Raw genomic sequence first — 18,810 nt, forward strand, 5'->3', positions numbered from 1 at the left:
AATACTGCCTGTTTTTCCAGCTGGTCTTCTAGCTATTTCCAATAATATAAGTTTAAAAAGTTCTTTTTGTGCACTCAAAAACAAAAATATTGCATCCAACAATTGACACAAGCCGGAAAACCCTGTGGTTGAATTAGATAATAGAAGAAGCTGAGGTTAATGTTTACCCTAATGAAGACCGGAAGTCTCAAACAGTCTGGACAATCAAGACCTTTTAGACACCAAGCCACTAAACAGGAATTATACACCAGCTGATAATGAGAGCCCTGACACATTTGCAGCATGGAAATACTTGGTCGGGCCTCGGTGAGAGAAGATACATTTGAAAACAATAATATTTGAGATTCCAGGGATTAGGAAAATCTGGGGACTGGCAGTGACGATGGGGAGGAAGTATGTGATGAGGAAGAATAATGGGGGAAATTGAGACAGGGATAATAACTGGAATAATAAAAAGAAATAAAATAATCTTCAAGACATGTCAGCATATTGTTATACTGTGGTATTGGAACAGAGAAGTAAAAACGACTCATATTGGCACGTACCTAATTTTTCTCAGAGAATGCCATCAGTGTGCAGTTCTGATTGAGGACCAGAACTCAGAAAATTCTGGAATTATAGAATGGGAGCCAGATGCTTTGATTATGCTGCATCCTAGAAAATGAAATGTTAAAAAGGCAAATTTTAAAAAGGCATTTGATTTTTTGCAGCTTCACTAAATCCTTCACATTTATCAGTTTTCTCCCCCCACTTTGTTGCTGAATGGGTCTAAAATGCATCACCATTATCAAAAAAAAAAAAAAAAAAAAAAAAAACCTTAACCCAGCCAAGGCACTGAATTGTTACCTCCAGTTTTCACTGGGAGCAAACCAAAGATTCTGGCTCCTCATCCACCCTGCAATACACAGAGAAAGCTGGACTCTTCGGAGCTCTGGTACAACAGGATCTCAAGAGCTTGGTAACACCAAGGTTTTAGGATTCCAGAGGAAGCTTGTCTCCTAGGAGCTCTGACATACCAAGGATCACAGAATCACAGGATCAGAGAAGCACAGGACCAGAGAAAACTGGACTCTCAGGAGTCCTCACACAACCAGGATCAAAGGAGGGAGAGGCTTCAGTCATAGGCAGCCAAGGAAAGTAGCACTAGAGATAATTAGAGTGTAAGAGGCAGGCACAAGAAAATTAGCAACAAGAAACAAGGCTACTTGGCAAAATTAGAACCTAGTACTCCCACAATAGCAAGTCCAGGATACCCCATCACAGTGAAAAGACATGATTTGTACTTAAAATTATATCTCATCATGGTCATAGAAGACACTGAGAAAATCATAAACAACTCACTTTAAAAAACACAGAATAAAAACCAAAACAAGTAGAAGTCCTTGGGGTAAAAACAGAAATTTCCCTATATAACTACAGGAAAACAAAACCCAAGTAGGAGGAACTGAAAAAATATCAATGATATCAAAATGGAAATAAAAAGAATAAAGAAATCAAAAAGGGAGAAAAATCCTTGAGATAGAAGCCCTAGGAAATAGATCAGAAATGATCACGAACAGAATGAAAGAGATAGAAGAGAGAATCTCAAGTGCAGAAGATTCCATAGAAAAAAATTGACACAATAGTAAAAGAAAATGCAAAATACAAAAATCTTCTAAACCCAAATATCGAGGAAATATAAAACACAGTGTGAAGACCAAACCAAAGATAATAGGTATAGAAGAAAGAAAAGATTCCCAAATTAAAGAGCTAGGAAATATCTTCAACAAAATTATAGAAGACTTTCTGACCTTAAGAAATGCCAAAGAACAGACGAGAAGCCTAGAGAAATCCAAATGACATGTGTAGATTGTCCTGAAGCTGTTTGAATTTTAATGTTAATTCCACGTCTTAAGGAATGGCTATGCAGTCAGGTACTCAAGAGGTGACTTCATCTGAACAGAGAAACCCAGATATTCAATCACAAAATCGAATTTGTACAATATCTTTCCACAAATCCAGCCCTAAAAAGGATAATCAATGAAAACTCCAAAACAGAGGGAAACTATACCCTAGAAAATTATGATTTTTTTTTCATAATTTTTATTAGATACTTTATTTACAGTGCCTCCAAAAAGACAATGAGCAAGCCTACATGAGTAGTTCTCTTGAGGAAAACACCTAGCTCTGGATGTCTCAAAAAACTTTGAAAGAGCAAATACTAGAAGCTAGATAGCACACATGAAAGCTTTAGAACAAAAAGAAGTAAATATTTCCACACGTGAGGAGTAGAAACGAAAAAATAATCACACTCAGTGCTGAAATCAACCAAGTAGAAACAAAAAGAAGTATGTAAATAATGAGTGAATCCAGGAGCTGGTTCTTAGAGAAAATCAAAATGATAAACACTTTGCCAGACTAACCGTAAGGCAGAGAGACAGTATTCAAATTAAGAAAAAAAGAAATAAATGAAAATTTAGACAAAATAACAGAAAACAAAGAAATAAAAAAATCAAATCCTACGACAAAACCCTATACTTAACAGAACTGGAAAATATGTATGCAAAATATAATTTTCTAGATAGATACCACATACCAACATTGAATCATGATAGATAAGATATCCAGACAGGCCAATAACCCATAAAGAAATGGAAGCATTCATTAAAAGTCTCCCAATCAACAAAAGCCCAAAACCAGAAAAATTCTATCAGACCTTCAAAGTAGACCCTCTACTAATATTTTTCAAACCATTCCATGAAATAGAAACAAAAAACCCTACACAATTCATTCTATGATGTAACAATTACACTTATACCTAAACCACACAAAGAATAAACAAAAAAAGAGAATTTCAGACAAATTTAACTTATGAGTATCAATGCAAAAATACTCATTAAAATCCTCCCAAACCAAATCCAAGAACTCATCAAAAAGTTCATCTTTCAAGATCAAGTAGGCTTCATCCCATGGATGCAAGTATGGTTCAATATATAGAAATCAATCAACATATACCACTTTAAAAACAAACTCAAAAAAAAAAAATCACATGATCATGTCATTAGATTAGGGGATCTTGTTGTCTCTTACTTGAGCTTGTCTCTCTTGTTGGACTGTGGGCCCATGATCTCCAGAGGGAGATTATTCCTGGGTGTTTGTCTCTCTGAATCGACTCTGAGTTTCAATGGCAGAGCCTAGTCCTGATGCACCTCTTCCAGTTCTAGCCTTGGGAAAAAGGCTGAGATCCCAGGCAGTACTGCTCTCTGCACCAAGAGAGTTCTGGGCAGCTTCTCCTGAGGTAGACAGTGGGCAAAAGAAGTTGACTCACCCTTCCACTTAGTATGGAGAGCGCTCCAGCAGCTCCACTGAGCTCCCAGCAACTTGTTGGTGGTCCACTGGTCCTGATGAAACTCCCATTGTTTGTTTTAATCTGATGTGAAACAATTGTAGGAAAACAAAATAGGTAATGAGTAACTGCATATCTATTTGCATTTCCTCTTAAAACAATTATAACTAGGTCACATGTGTACATACTTTAATTTTCCTAAATCAGAAATACAAGTAATATCCATTTGCCATAATAGATTAGGTACAAGTCCTGGAAGGTTAACACCATCATGTGGTACAGAACAAAACTGAGGACAGTAAAAACAAGTCTTTACAAGTTTATATGCACATTCTATAGAAAGACCAAATTATCTTCTCAAGCTACTACTCTTTTGATGATATGAAGGAGACTCTAGTCTGCCTGGTATCTAAATATGTTGTGGCATTGCCCTCACTAAGGGGTCCAAGGCAATCCATTCTGAGTTCTATAAATTTCTATAAAGTATGGAACAGTACGTTCTCTTAAGTTGAGTTGTATTTGTATAAATAACTGCAAAACGTGAGAATTAGCACTATCAAAAAAAGAAACAATTTCAAGCAACACAAACCACGAGCTGTACATTGTCTATCAATATACCCATTGAAAGCAAAAGTTTGATATTTCATCATTAAAAAATAGCAGCTAAAGCATGTAATCTAATAATCTATGTTGAAGCAGGGGAAAACTCAAGAGAATAAACATGTGGTCATTACATATGCTGCTTTGACATTAGATGAGCCATCTACAAATGCAGTAGTGCATTTTCTATGGGCAGCATGTGTAAATTTATAGGAAATACAAAAGTATGGATAGAGAAAAAATTTAACAACTTCTCTTTTGGACACTGGTTATCAATTTTGCCTGAAAACTTTACACATGCAATAGGCCAAATATCAGTATTCTGCAATAACAAATTTAATTGCTGTTTGGAATAAGGAACAAATATTTCATCATATTCACAAGACATTCTTTCCAAAATACTCTCCTTATTGTATCCTAAAAGTCTGCATTACTGCAGCAATAGCTTCATCATAGGATGTTAAAACTTTACTTCAAGACGAAGAAAGATGAAGCCACATAAATGGTCCCTTTTGCCAACAGATTGCTGTGGGTGAATAGGAAGAAAACAAACAGCGAACAGTTGGTCATAGTCAATAGAATGTATCTGTTTTTAACTAATAGCTTCCTATATACATTCTGCACAATGTAGTGTTGAGGGGAATTAGGATTCCCATCCCTTGAGAATATTGAACAGAAGCTTAAGTTCCCATGTGTGAGCATAAGGACAGGTCTTATCCAATTAAAATCTCCTAACGACTTTAGAAAATCCTTTAAAGGAAGTAAATTATCATTTCTTATTTGAATTTTCAATGCCACAATTTGTTTAGGATAAAACTGATGACCTAAATATTTAAAAGGATATTGTCTTTGAATCTTTTCTAGTGCAACAACTACAAAATTTTAAAGATTTGCTCTCATTGTATAAGAGAAAAGCTTTGTAGTAAAACTCCTTCATAGGGATCACCTAGTAAAATATCCAGAATATACACAAAAGGATTAAAAGTCCTAACCACTTGTATTGAAGCTGCTGCAAATTTGACATAATGTAGCCATTCCTTGAGGCAAAGTTTTCAATGGTATCTATCACTCCAAGAGTTCCTAAAAATTCCAAGCAGACATGCTAAATGCAAACCTCTTACAATCATGAAGATGTGAAGAAACAGTATTAAAACAATCTTTAAAATCAATAATTCTATTTGAATTTTTTGGAATAGCAACTCCAGTAGTAAAGCTTCAACAACCCTTCACAAAAGCTGGAACAATCTCTACGTGCTTGATGTTTTTAGGAATTACAAATGTGTGAGTGACAATCTTGAGCCTGTGATCGAATTACTAACTGCTGTCAATAGGACACTGGCAGTTAAACTACAATCTTCAAGATTTCTTTACAAAGCAGAACCACAGGTTGAGAAAGCACAACACAACCTCCAACAAACAATCCAGTCGGGGTACTTTCCAGCTTCTGGCTATTATAAATAGAGCTGCAATGAACACTGTGGTCCATGTATCTTTGTTGTATGTTGGAGCATTTCTGGGGTAAAGGCACAGAAGTTGAATAACTGAGTCTTCAGGTAGTAGTACTATGTCCATTTTTCTGAGGAAAGGCCAGACTGATTTACAGAGTGGGTGTAGCAGTTTACAACCCCAATAACAATGGAAAAGTGATCCTTTTTCTCCACATCCTGGCCAGCATCTCTTTTCATCTGAGTTTTGGATCTTGGCCCACTCTCTTGGCTGCTATTTTGTGTATTTGACAAAGTCCTTAGCCTTACAGAAACTTTGCAATCTCTTTAAGTCCCAGTTGTGAATCTTTGACCTTAGAGAGCTTAGAGCTTGAGCCATTGGTGTTTTGTAGAGAAAATTTTCTCCTGTGTCTATGTATTCTAAGTTTTTCCCTAGTTTCTCATCTAATAGTTTCAGTGTATCTGGTTTAATGTGGAGATGTTTGATCCACTTACACTTGAGCTTTGTACAAAGAGATAAGAAGGGGTCTATTTTCATTCTTCTGCATGCTGAGTGCCAGTTGGACCAACACCATTTGTTGAATAGGCTGTCCTTTTTCCATTGAATGTTTATAGGGCCTCTGTCAAAAATCAGAAGACCATATATGTGAGGGCTCATTTCTGGATATTCTATTTTATTTCATTGATCCATGTGAAAACTTCTGACCAGTACCATGCAGTTTTTAGAACAATTGCCTTGTAATATAGCTTGAGGTAAGAAACAGTGATCCCCGCATATGTATTCTTGTTGTTTAGGATGGATTTCACTATTCTAGGTCTTTTTTTATTCCAGATGAAATTGAACATTGCAATTTCCAATTCAATAAAAAACTGGGTTTAAATTTTGATGGGGATTGCATTGAATCTGTAGATTGGTTTGGGTAAGATGGCCATTTTTAAAATGTTGATCCTTCCAATCTATGAGCACGGAGATCATTACATTTTCTGTGATCTTCATCGATTTCCTTCTTTAGAGGTTTGAAGTTCTTGTCATACATGTCCTTCACTTTCTTAGTTAGAGTCACACCAAGGTATTTCATAGTATTTGTGACTATTGTGATGGGTATCTTTTCCCTAATTTCTTTCTCCACATGTTTATCCTTTGAATATAGGAAGGCTACAGATTTGTTTGAGTTAATTTTATATCCAGTCAATTTGCTGAACTTGTTTATCAGTTGTAGGAGTTCTCTGGTAGAATTTGTGGGGTCGCTTAAGTACACTATCATGTCATCTGCAAATAGTGATATTTTTACTTCTTCCTATCCAATTTGTATTCCTTTGATTTCCTTTTGATATCTAATTGCTCCGGCAAAACTACCAGTACTATGGTGAATAGGTAGGGGGAGAGTGGGCAGCCTTGTTGAGTCCCTGATTTTATTGGGATTGCTTCAAGTTTGCCAGCATTAACTTTGATGTAGGCTGTTCATTTGCTGTATATCAGTTTTATTATGTTTAGGTATGGGCCTTGGATTCCTTTTCTCTCTAAGACTATTAACATGAATGGGTGTTGAATTTTGTCAAAGGCTTTCTCACCATCTAGTGAGATGACCATGTGGTTTTATTTCCCTTTGAGTTTGTTAATATGGTGGATTACATTGATGGATTTCTGTATGTTAAACCATCCCTGCATGCCAGGAATGAGGCCTACTTGATCATAGTAGATGATCCTTTTGGTGTGTTCTTTGATTCGGTTTGCAAAAAAAATTTTGGGTATTTTTGCATCAATGTTAGTAAGTAAGATAGGTCTGAGGTTCTCTTTCTTGCAGTATCTCGATGTGGTTTAGGAACGAGGGTTATTATAGCCACAAAAGTTGAGTTGCGTACTGTTCCATCTGTTTCTATTTTGTGGAATAGTTTGGAGAGTATTGGTATTATGTTATCAATAAATGTCTGATAAAATTCTGCACTGAACACATCTCGACCTGGGACTTTTTTGGTTGGGAGACTTTTAATGACTGCCTCTATTTCTTTAGGTCTTATTGGATTATTTATATGGTTTACCTGGTCCTGATTTAACATTAGGATCTTGTATCTGTCTAGGAATTCATCCATTTCCTCCAGATTTTCCAGCTTTGTTGAGTATAGGCTTTTGTAGCAGGATCCGATGATTTCCTGAATTTCCTCAGTTTCAGTCCTTATTTCTCCATTTTCCTTTCTGATTTTGGGGGAGTTACTAGCAGATAGTTTTAGCCATTTTTTACATGAAACACAGAGTAACAAGCAATCAAACAACAAAATTAAAACATGGACTTGGACAGATTGGCACTCCAATAAACAACAAATGAAAGAGAAGTAGGTGCCCTACCAAAGGGACCCAGATATCTGAAGGGACCTAAAACCAGAACCAAGCATTCCTCCAGAATATCCAAAGAAGAAGCATAACACCCTCCTGTACCTACCAGAGCTCTGAAACAGCTTTCATGCATATTCCTTCTGTTTCACCAAAGCATCCGCTCATAGGCAGTGACTACCTCTCTCAAACTCATTCTCCCTCCCATGTCCAGGTGCTGAAATATCTCTGTTTGAGGTACAGAATTAAGTGGCTATGAGAATTATCTTGACTCCTCCAGATTTTTAGCATATCATAAAACACATACACTAACGTAATTTTGCCATCTATTGAAGATGCTGTTCTTTTTCCATGAAATCTTTTAGCTCCTTTTTCAAAAATTAAGTGACCACAGGTGTGTGGGTTGATTTCTGGGTTTTCAGTTCTATTCCATTGATCTAATTGTCTGTCTCTGTATCAAAACCATATAATTATAATCAGCATTTCTCTGTAATACAACTTACAGTTCAGGATGGTAATTCTCATGGAAGTTCTTATATTGTTGAGAATAATTTTTTTTATCCTGAAATTTTATTCCAAATGAAAATGGAAATTGCTCTTTCTAACTGTATGAAGAATTGAGAGACCTTCTTCCGGCTACTCCAGCACCAGACACAAAGAAGAGCTTTGCCCCTGAGCCTACGTTTACTCCTGGCCAGGTGCCAGTGACACCCAGACACATTAGTGAACTTTACCAACCTTGAGTCCCTTCAGTAGAAACGGGTGTAAGCAGCAATATCTTTTTGTGTGGATTCCAAGAGACACGAGTTTTTGTCATGTATCTGGCGTGTAAGCTCCGAGGTCAGCCGGTGGGGCTAATGCTCACTTGCCAGTGCTGACAATTTTATCGAGCACTTACTTAGCTCACATCTACATGGAAGACAGTGCGCTGGGTGGTGAGGGAAGTAGATGAGGGCACCAGGCAGCCAGATGTAAAACCCAAGCTCTGCCCAGCGCTATGTGATTGTAGGCAAGCTGTTTAACCAAAGGGCCTTTGCTTCCCTGGTCCGCAGTGTAAAGATTACATACACTTCCTACTTACAGTGTTGCTGTGAAGAAAGAGTTAGTGGATGTAAAGTCCCTACAGAAGTACCATTCCGGTGGACCCACATTATGATAACCACCGCCATCATGGAGGCATGAGCTCTTTCAGCTTAGCCTTCAGACGGACACTAACTAACATGCTGGGACACATTTATACATGTGAGCCTCGCCCTACCTCCTAAACAGTCCAAAAACCCAGCTCCTTCTCTGCGGGATCCGGCATGGACTGCTTGTAGGCTTGATACCTTCTCTTCCAATCGTCTCCCTAAGAGACAGAGCCCAGTTTTGCAGCAAAATCTACCAGCAAGATAAGAAAGAGGACTGTCTCACCCACCTACCAGAAAGGATGCTTTGGCCTCCTTGTCTTTCTTCCACTTCCCCTTGTCCTCCACAAACACCCAAGGCCTCTCCTAGTCCAGATGGCCTGCTTTTCCCCTTCCTGAGCTGAGGTCTCAGAAACCAGTGAGTGTTAAGTGTTCAGGAGAAGCCTCTGAAGTGCAGCACACAGGAAAGGGAGTCAGCTGGTGCCTGTCATTAGTATCAGAAACCTGCAAGGGAATGGTTCTGAGGCTTAGAGGTCATGCAGAAGAACTATTAAGAAACATTAAGAAACATTGTCGGCCACCTGGAACAGAAGTTCACAAAGGTACAGGCCTAAGGAGAAGTTGATCCAAGTAGCCAGGGAGAAGAGAGATCTCTGCCAAGTGCGCAAAAAAAGCACACCCCTGCCCTGCCTGATCCAGGGACCAGGAACCCAGCATTGGGACCTCTGTTCCCATCCAGCGACTTTGGGGCATAGAAAAGGTCTAGGACCATCTACCACCTGGACCAGCGGAGATCCAGGGACACAGACCAGGTAAAGGGGAAAGGAAGGAACATATCACTGACAACAAGATGGCAAGAGGAAAGCGAAAGAGCATATCCCAAGGAAACATAGACAACCTGGCAACACCAGGACCCAGCTCTCCCATAAAGCAAACAGCAGAATGTCAAACATTCCAGAAAAAGAAGACCCAGACGTAAAATCATACTTCAAGACGATGATAGAGATCCTTAAACAAGAACGAGAGGAAAAGCATAAAAAAAATTAGATGCTTTTAAAGAGGAAACAAGAAAAACACTCAAAGAAGTCAAATAACTAGAGAAAAACAGAACCAAAGAGATGAAAAAATAAAAGAAGGAATTTAAATAAGAAATTAAAACAATAAAGAAAACACTAAAAGAGATAACCCTAGAGTAGAAGAGCTAAAAAAAATATCAGGAGTCACAGATGCAAGCATTTCCAATCAACTACAAAAGATGAGAGAGAGAATCTTGGGGGCAGAATGCAACATTGAAAATATAGACAAAACAGTCAGAGAAGATGCAAAAACCAAAAATCATCTAACCCAAAATGTCAGGAGATCCAGGACACAATGAGAAAACCAATGATAAAGATAATAGAAATAGAAGAGGGAGAAGAATATTAACTAAGAGGCACAGTAAATATCTTCAACAAAATTGTAGAAGAAAACTTCCCTGCCCTTAAGAATGAGATGACCACGAGCATAAAAGAAGCCTTTAGAACTCTAAATAGGTTGGACCAGAAAAGAAATTTCTCCCAACACATAATAGTCAAAACACCAAGTGCCCAAAGCAAAGAAAGAATACTAAAAGCAGTAAGGGAAAAACATATAAAGGCAGACCAATCAGAATCTCACCTGATTTCTTAACAGAGACTATGAAAGCTAGAAGAGCCTGGACAGACATCATGCAGACCCTAAAAGAGCACAGTTGCCAGCCCAAGCTGCTATACCCAGCAAAACTATCAATCACCATAGATGGAGAGATGAAGATATTTCAAGGCAAATCTAAATTTACACAATATCTGACCACAAACCCAGCACTACAACGAATTATAGGTGGAAAACCCAATACAATGAGGGGAACTACATCCTAGTAAAAACAAGAAAACTCCTAAGCAAGAAAACCAAAAGAAGAAAGAAACACAAACACAATTCAACCTACAAAAGCAATAATGGCAGGAAACAACAACCACTATTGCTTGATACTTATTAACATAAATAAACTCAACTCACAATAAAGAGACATAGGCTATCAGAATGGATACATAAACAAAATCCAGCATTTTGCTGAATACAAGAAAACTCATCTCAGAGACAAAGACAGGAACTATCTCAGAGTAAAATGTTGGGAAAAAATTTTCCAAGCAAACAGACCCAAGAAGCAAGCTGGAGTGGCTATTCTAATATCGAATAACATAAATTTCCAACCAAAAGGTATCAGAAAAGATAAGGAAGGACACTTTTTACTCATTACAAGGGAAATCTGTCAGGAGGAACTCTCAATCCTTAACATATATGCTCCAAATACAAAAGCGCCCACATTCATAAAAGAAACCCTACTAAAGCTCAAAAAATACATTTCACCCCATACAATAATAGTGGGAGACTTTAATACCCCACTCTCACCAATGGACAGACAATGGAAACAGAAACTGAACAAGGACTCTGTAAAACTAGCAGATACTATGAACCAACTAGAATTAATAGATATCTACAGAACATATCATCCTAAAGTAAAAGAATACACCTTCTTTTCTGCATCCCAAGGCACCTTCTCAAAAATTGACCACATATTTGGACACAGACCAAGCATCAATTGATAAAAGAAGATTAAAATACTCCCATGCATCCTCTCAGATCACCATGGTCTAAGGCTGGTCTTTAACAACAACAAAGACAACAAAAAGCCCACATACACATGGAAACTAAACAACGCCCCGTTAAACGATAGCAGGATCAAAGAAAAAATAAAGAAAGAAATTAAGGACGTTCTAGAATTCAATGAAAACGGAAACACAACATACCAATCCTATGGCATGCAATGAAAGCAGTACTGAGAGGAAAACTCAGAGCTCTGAGCACTTCCAAAAAGAAACTGGAGAGAGCATACATCAGAAACTTGACAGCACAGCTAAAAGTTCTAGAACAAAAGTAAGCAGACACACCAAAAAGAGGAGAAGGCAAGAAATAATCAAACTTAGGGCAGAAATAGACTAAATAGAAACAAAAAGAACCATCGAAAGAATCAACAAAACCAAGAGATGGTTCTTTGAGAAAATAAGATTGATAAACCCCTACCCAGATTAACTAGAGGACAAAGAAAAAGTATACAAATTAACTAAATCAGAAAGGAAAGTGGAGATAGAAACACTGAAACTGAGGAAATTCAAGAAATCATCAGATCCTACTACAAAAGTCTGTACTCCACAAAGTTGGAAAATCTGGAGAAGATGGATGAATTCCTAGACAGATACAAGATCCTAAAATTAAACCAGGACCAGATAAACGATCTAAATGATCTCATAACACCTAAAGATATAGAAGTCATCAAAATCCTCCCAACCAAAAAAAGCCCAGGTCCAGACAGGTTCAGTGCAGAATTTTAGCAGATAAATATTGTGGACATAACACCAATACTCTCCAAACTATTCCACAAGATAAAATCAGATGGAATACTACCTAATTCATTTTTTCAGGTTACAATAACCCTTGTTCCTAAACCACACAAAGACCCTACAAGGAAAGAGAACTTCCGACCAATCTCACATATGAACATTGATGCAAAAATACTCAAAAAAATTCTTGCAAACCGAATCCAAGAACACATCAAAAGGATCATTCACCATGACTAAGTAGGCTTCATCCCTGGGATGCAGGGATGGTTTAATATAAGAAAATCATTCGATGTAATCCACCATATAAACAAACTCAAAGAACAAAATCACAGGGTCATCTCACTAAATGTTGAGAAAACATTTGACAAAATTCAACACACCTTCATGTTAAACGTCCTGGAAAGAACAGAAATCCAAGTCCATACCTAAACATAATAAAAGCAATACTCAGAAAACCAACAGCCAACATCAAACTTAACAGTGGGAAACTTAATGCAATCCCACTGAAATCAGGGACTCGACAAGGTTGCCCACTCTCCCCCGACGTATTCAACATTGTACTGGAAGTCCTGGCTGGAGCAATTAGACAGCAAAGAAAATCAAAGTGATACAAATCGGAAATGAAGAAGTAAAAACATCACTATTTCCAGATGAAATGATACTGTACTTAAGTGAACCCATAAATTCCACCAGAGAATTCCTACAGCTGATAAACAAGTTCAGCAAATTGGCTGGAAATAAAATTAATGCAAACAAATCAGTAGCCTTTGTATATTCAAAGGACAAACATGTGGAGAAGAAAATAAGGGAAAAGGTACCCTTCACAATAGTCACAAAAACTATGAAATACATTGGTGTGATTCTAACTAAGCAAGTGAAGGACTTCTATGGCAAGAACTTCAAACCTCTAAAGAAGGAAATAGAGGAAGATCACAGAAAATGGAAAGATCTCCCATGCTCATGGATTAGAAGGATCAACATTTTAAAAATTGCCATCCTACCAAAAGCAATCTACAGATACAATAAAATCCCAATCAAAATTTTAACTCAGTTATTCATTTAGTTGGAAAGATCAATGCGCAATTTCATCTGGAATAACATAGGACCTAGAATAGCGAAATCCATCCTCAACAACAAGAAAAAATATGCGGGAATCACTATCCCTGACCTCAAGCTATATTACAAGGCAATTGTGCTGAAAACTGCATGGTACTGGTCAGATATTTTCACGTGGATCAATGGAATAGAATAGAAGATCCAGAAATGTGCCCTCATGTATATTGTCACCTGATTTTTGACAAAGGAGCTGTAAACATTCAATGGAAAAAGGACAACCTATTCAACAAATGGTGTTGGTTCAACTAGTACTCACCATGCAGAAGAATGAAAATAGACCCTTTCTTATCTCTTTGTACAAAGCTCAAATGTAAGTGGATCAAAGATCTCCACATTAAACCAGATACACTGAAACTATTAGAAGAGAAATTAGGAAAAACCTTAGAACACATAGGCACAGGAGAAATTTTTCTGAACAAAACACCAATGGCTCAAGCTCTAAGGTCTCTAAGGTTAAAGATTAACAAATGGGACTTAATGAGAGTGCAAAGTTTCTGTAAGGCTAAGGACATTGACAAGGATACAAAATGGCAGCCAACAGAATAAGAAAAGATTTTTACCAACTCCACATCAGATAATGCGTAATATCCAAGGTATACAAAGAACTCAAAAAGCTAGACACCAGAGAACCAAACAACACTATTAAAAAATGGGGTACAGAGCTAAACTAAACATTCTCAATTGAGGAATATGAAATGGCTAAGAAACATCTAAGGAAGTGCTAAACATCCTTAGCCATCAGGGAAATGCAAATCAAAACAACCCTGAGATTCCACCTCACACCAGTCAGATTGGCCAAGATCCAAAACTCAGATGACAGCAGATGCTGGCGAGGTTGTGTTGAAAGAGGAACACTTCTCCACTGTTTGTGGGGTTGTAAACTGATACAACCACTTTGGAAATCAGTCTGGCCATTCCTCAGAAAATTGGACATAGCACTACCTGAATATCCAGCTAATCCACTTCTGGGCATATACCCCAGAGACACTCAAATATACAATAAAGTTACATGCACCACAATGTTCATAGCAGGTCTATCTCTTTTTTTAAACGACTTTATTTTGCAAAACAAAGATAAATGTACAGATTTTAAACATTTTTTGCTTAAAATTATTCATTTTTGTCAGTACTGTTTTTTCAGACATTAAAATAAATTTTACATAAAACCATGTGAATATGTTTTTTAGTCAGTACTTGATTTTTTTCAAGGGCTTGACAGTATGCATTGAAAACGTACTAGTTGCAATAAGCGTAAAGTACATGCAAAACAAAACGCAACATGGAAATAGTCAAAGTCTTCTTGTTTTGTGAATATATGTATATTTTTTTGTTTTCTTTATTTCTTGGACTTCATACAGTCTGTGAGTTGTTTCTGGGGGAGTGCAAGCCTCTGGGGTTAGCATCCCACTATCAGTGACTGCATATTATGTCTGTTCTTTTGTGACTGGATTATCTCACTCAGGATGATCTTCTCTAGATGCAGCCATTTTCTTAAGAATTTGGTTAAGTCATTGTTTCTGGTGGCTGAGTAGTATTCCATTGTGTATATGTACCACAATTTTTGTATCCATTCATCTTCTGAAGGACATCTGGGTTCCTTCCAGCTTCTGGCTATTATAATTAGAGCCGCTATGAACATTGTGGTGCATATATCTTTGTTGTGTATTGAAGTGTCTCTGGGGTATATGCCCAGAAGTGGAATAGCTGGGTCTTCAGGTAGTACTATATCCAATTTTCTGAGAGTGGAGACTGGCCCAACTGCCAGCCAGAAAGCGGCACGTACAGGCTGAGCAACTGTGAACAGGAACAGATCTTACGAACTTCTGTTCCCACCCGGAGACGACTTCAGTACGCAGAGCGGAGCCTGGCCCAACTGCCAGCCAGAAAGGCGGCTCGTACAGGCTGAGCAACTGGTGAGCGGGAGACCTAGGCTGCTGGGGAGCAGAGGGATCTCTGCGGAGTGCACACGGAAAGGGCACCCCCTGCCCTGACCTGCCCTGGCTCCCCGATCTAGTGACCGAGAACAGATCTTAGGAACTTCTGTTCCCACCCGGAGACGACTTCAGGACGCAGAGCGGAGCCTGGCCCAACTGCCAGCCGGAAAGGCAGCTCATACAGGCTGAGCAACTGTGACCTGGAACAGATCTTAGGAACTTCTGTTCCCACCTGGAGACGACTTCAGGACACAGAGCGGAGCCTGGCCCAACTGCCAGCCAGAAAGGCGGCTCATACAGGCTGAGTAACTGGTGAGTGGGAGACCTAGGCTGCTGGGGAGCAGAGGGATCTCTGAGGAGTGCACACAGAAAGGGCACCTCCTGCCCTGACCTGACCTGTTTTCCCCGATCCAGTGACCGGGAACAGATCTTAGGAACTTCTGTTCCCACCGAGAGTCGATTTCAGGACGCAGAGCAGAGCCTGGCCCACCTGCCTGCCGGAAAGGCGGCTCGTAGAGGCTGAGCATCTGTGAACAGGAACAGATCTTAGGAATGTCTGTTTCCACCTGGAGGCGACTTCAGGATGCAGAGCGGAGCCTGGCCCAGCTGCCACCCAGAACCTGGGCTGCCAGGGAGTAGAGAGATCTCTACGGAGTGCACACGGAAAGTGTACCAGGGACACAGACCAGATACAAGGGAAAGGCAAGAACATATCATTGACAACAAAATGGCAAGAGGAAAGAGAAAGGGTATATCCCAAGGAAACCAAGACAATCTAGCAACACCAGAACCCAGCTATCCCATAGTAGCAAACATCGGAATTCCAAACACTCCAGAAAAAGAAGACACAGACCTGAAATCATGCCTCAAGACGCTGATAGAGTTACTTAAACAAGAAAGGGAGGAAAGCAAAAAGATTCAGAAGCCTTTAAAGAAGAAACAAGAAAAGCAGCTCTATCTTTATAATAGCCAGAAGCTGGAAAAAACCGAGACGTCCTTCAGTAGATGAATGGATACAAAAATTGTGGTACATTTACACAATGGAGTACTACTCAGCTATCAGAAACAATGACTTAAACAAATTCTTAAGAAAATGGATGCATCTAAAGAATATCATCCTGAGTGAGATGACCCAGTCACAAAAGAACAGACATAATATGCAGTCACTGATAGTGGGATGCTCACTCCAGAGTCTGGATTTGCCCCAGAAACAACTCACAGACTGTGTGAAGCTCAAGAAACAAAGAAAACAAAACAAAACAAACATAAAAAAACATTATGCTCAATTCTTACACACCAAGAAAACATTGACTAATTCCGGGTTATATCCTGTTTTACATGTACTTTTTGCTCATTGTAACTAGTAAGACCTTTATGCAGAGTTTCAAATCTTAAAAAAAAAAAAAAAAAAAAAAAAGCCAAGCACTGACAAAAATGTATTTGTATACAATTATGCAAAAATGTTTAAATTTTTTTCTTTTATCTTTGTTTTTTAAAATAAAGTTTTTTTCAAAAGGAACATAAAAAGAAAAAGAAAGAAAGAAAGAAACCTTGTAGGTGGTATAGCTGAGAAAACGAGAACCTGTGTTCAATTCCCAGAAGCACCATGGTAGTTCACAACCATCTATATCTCCAGTTTCAGGGGATCTAACACCCTCTTCTGCTCTCCCTGGGTATTGCATATATATGATGCACTGAATTTGTATGCCCACAACATACCCATACACATAATGTGAAACTGAACAGAAAGTCATCCTGGAGAGGCAGAGGACATCATTACCTCACTCACTGATGTCTGAACCTTCAATATGTTCCAAAGTCATATGTCAAAGGCTGGTAATAGTGCTTTAAGAGAGGAAAGGATGGTCTCTTCTTCATGGGGCTATTGTGGGAGACAGCCTATAGAATGGAGAAAATAATGTAAACTATATGTCAGATAGGAGATTAGTATTTAAATATATAAAGAACTTAAACACACACACACACACACAGAGCATCTAATGAACAAATGGGCTATGCATTGAATGTAAAGTTAGCAAAATACCTATGAATGGGACAGAATTTATTGAAAAAGTATTGAACACTGGCTATTAAGAAAATTAAGTGATAACCTGGTTTTGAAGTTACAGCTCACCCTACTCAGAATGGTTATCATCAAGAAAACAAATAATGGGCTGGAGAGATAGTCAAATATGCTGGCTGCTTTTCCAGAGGACCTGGATTTGGTTCCCAGTACATATACATGTCTGTTCTTAACCATCAATAAAGCCAGTTCCAGGGGAACTGCACCCTCTTCTGACCCCCACAGGCACTGCATACATTTGGTACTAAGATGCATACAGGCAAAGCACCCACTGGAAAAATTAAAATAAAAAAATTCAATGAATGATTTGACAATATGAAAAAAGAGGAGCCTGTATTCCCTGAGATTTGGAGTGTGAAATTATATTTCCACTATGGAAGTCAGTGTAGAGATTTCTCTGAAAATTCAAAATATGGGTCTGGAGAAATGGTTCTGTGCTTAAGAGCACTGGATGCTCTTCTAGAAGACCTGGGCTAGGAGCCTAGCATCTACGCTGGGAAGCTCACAATCAGTTTTAACTCCAGCTCCAGAGAATTTAAGCCCTCTCCTGGCCTCTACAGTTCATGATTTATACACATGCAATATATATAAATGCATACTCTGTACACACACATTAACACAAACACTCTCCCTCACACACACAGTATGTGCACACACAAGTAAAAATAAAAGTGAAAAAAATAAGGACGGGGCTAGAGAGATAGCTCAGCGGTTAAGGGCACTGGCTGCTCTTTTAGAGGTCCTTGGTTCAAATCCCAGCAACCACATGGTGGTTCACAACCATCTGCAAAGAGATCTGATGTCTTTTTCTAGTGTGTCAGAAGTGGCAGCATGCTTATATCCATAAAGTAAATAAATAAATCTTTGAAAATTTAAGGGAAAAATCTGAAGCTACTACAACCATATGATGTATCTAAACCACTCCAAGATGTGTACCCCAGGAACTCTGAACTCGAACACACCTCAGAATACACGTATATCCATGTTTACTGCAGCACTATTCATAACAGCCAGGAAAGAAAGTCATCAGTAGATGGATTTAAAAAAATGTGACTCAAACAGCGAATGGAGCTTGGGGACACTTATGGAAGAACAAGAGAAAGGATCACAGCCTTTAAGGGGTCATGGGTTCCACAGGATCAAGAACGCCACAGGTAGACCAACAGAATCAACTAACCTGGACCCTTGGGACTCTCAGAGACTGCACCATTAACCAAAGAAAATTCACAGTTTGGACCTAGGCTTCCCTGCTAATCTGTAGCTTGGCTTCATTTGGATCCTGAACAACTGGAGTGGGGGCTACCCCAAAAGCTGTCGCCTGTATGTGGGGTATGTTCTATTCATTTGGATGCCTTGAATAGCCTCAGTGGGAGAGGAAGCACCTAATATCATGGAGACTTGATGTGCCAGGGTGGGAAGATAGCCAGGGGGCTTC

Source organism: Micromys minutus, assembly GCF_963924665.1.
Source record: "Micromys minutus genome assembly, chromosome: 30".
Taxonomy (NCBI): Eukaryota; Metazoa; Chordata; class Mammalia; order Rodentia; family Muridae; genus Micromys; species Micromys minutus.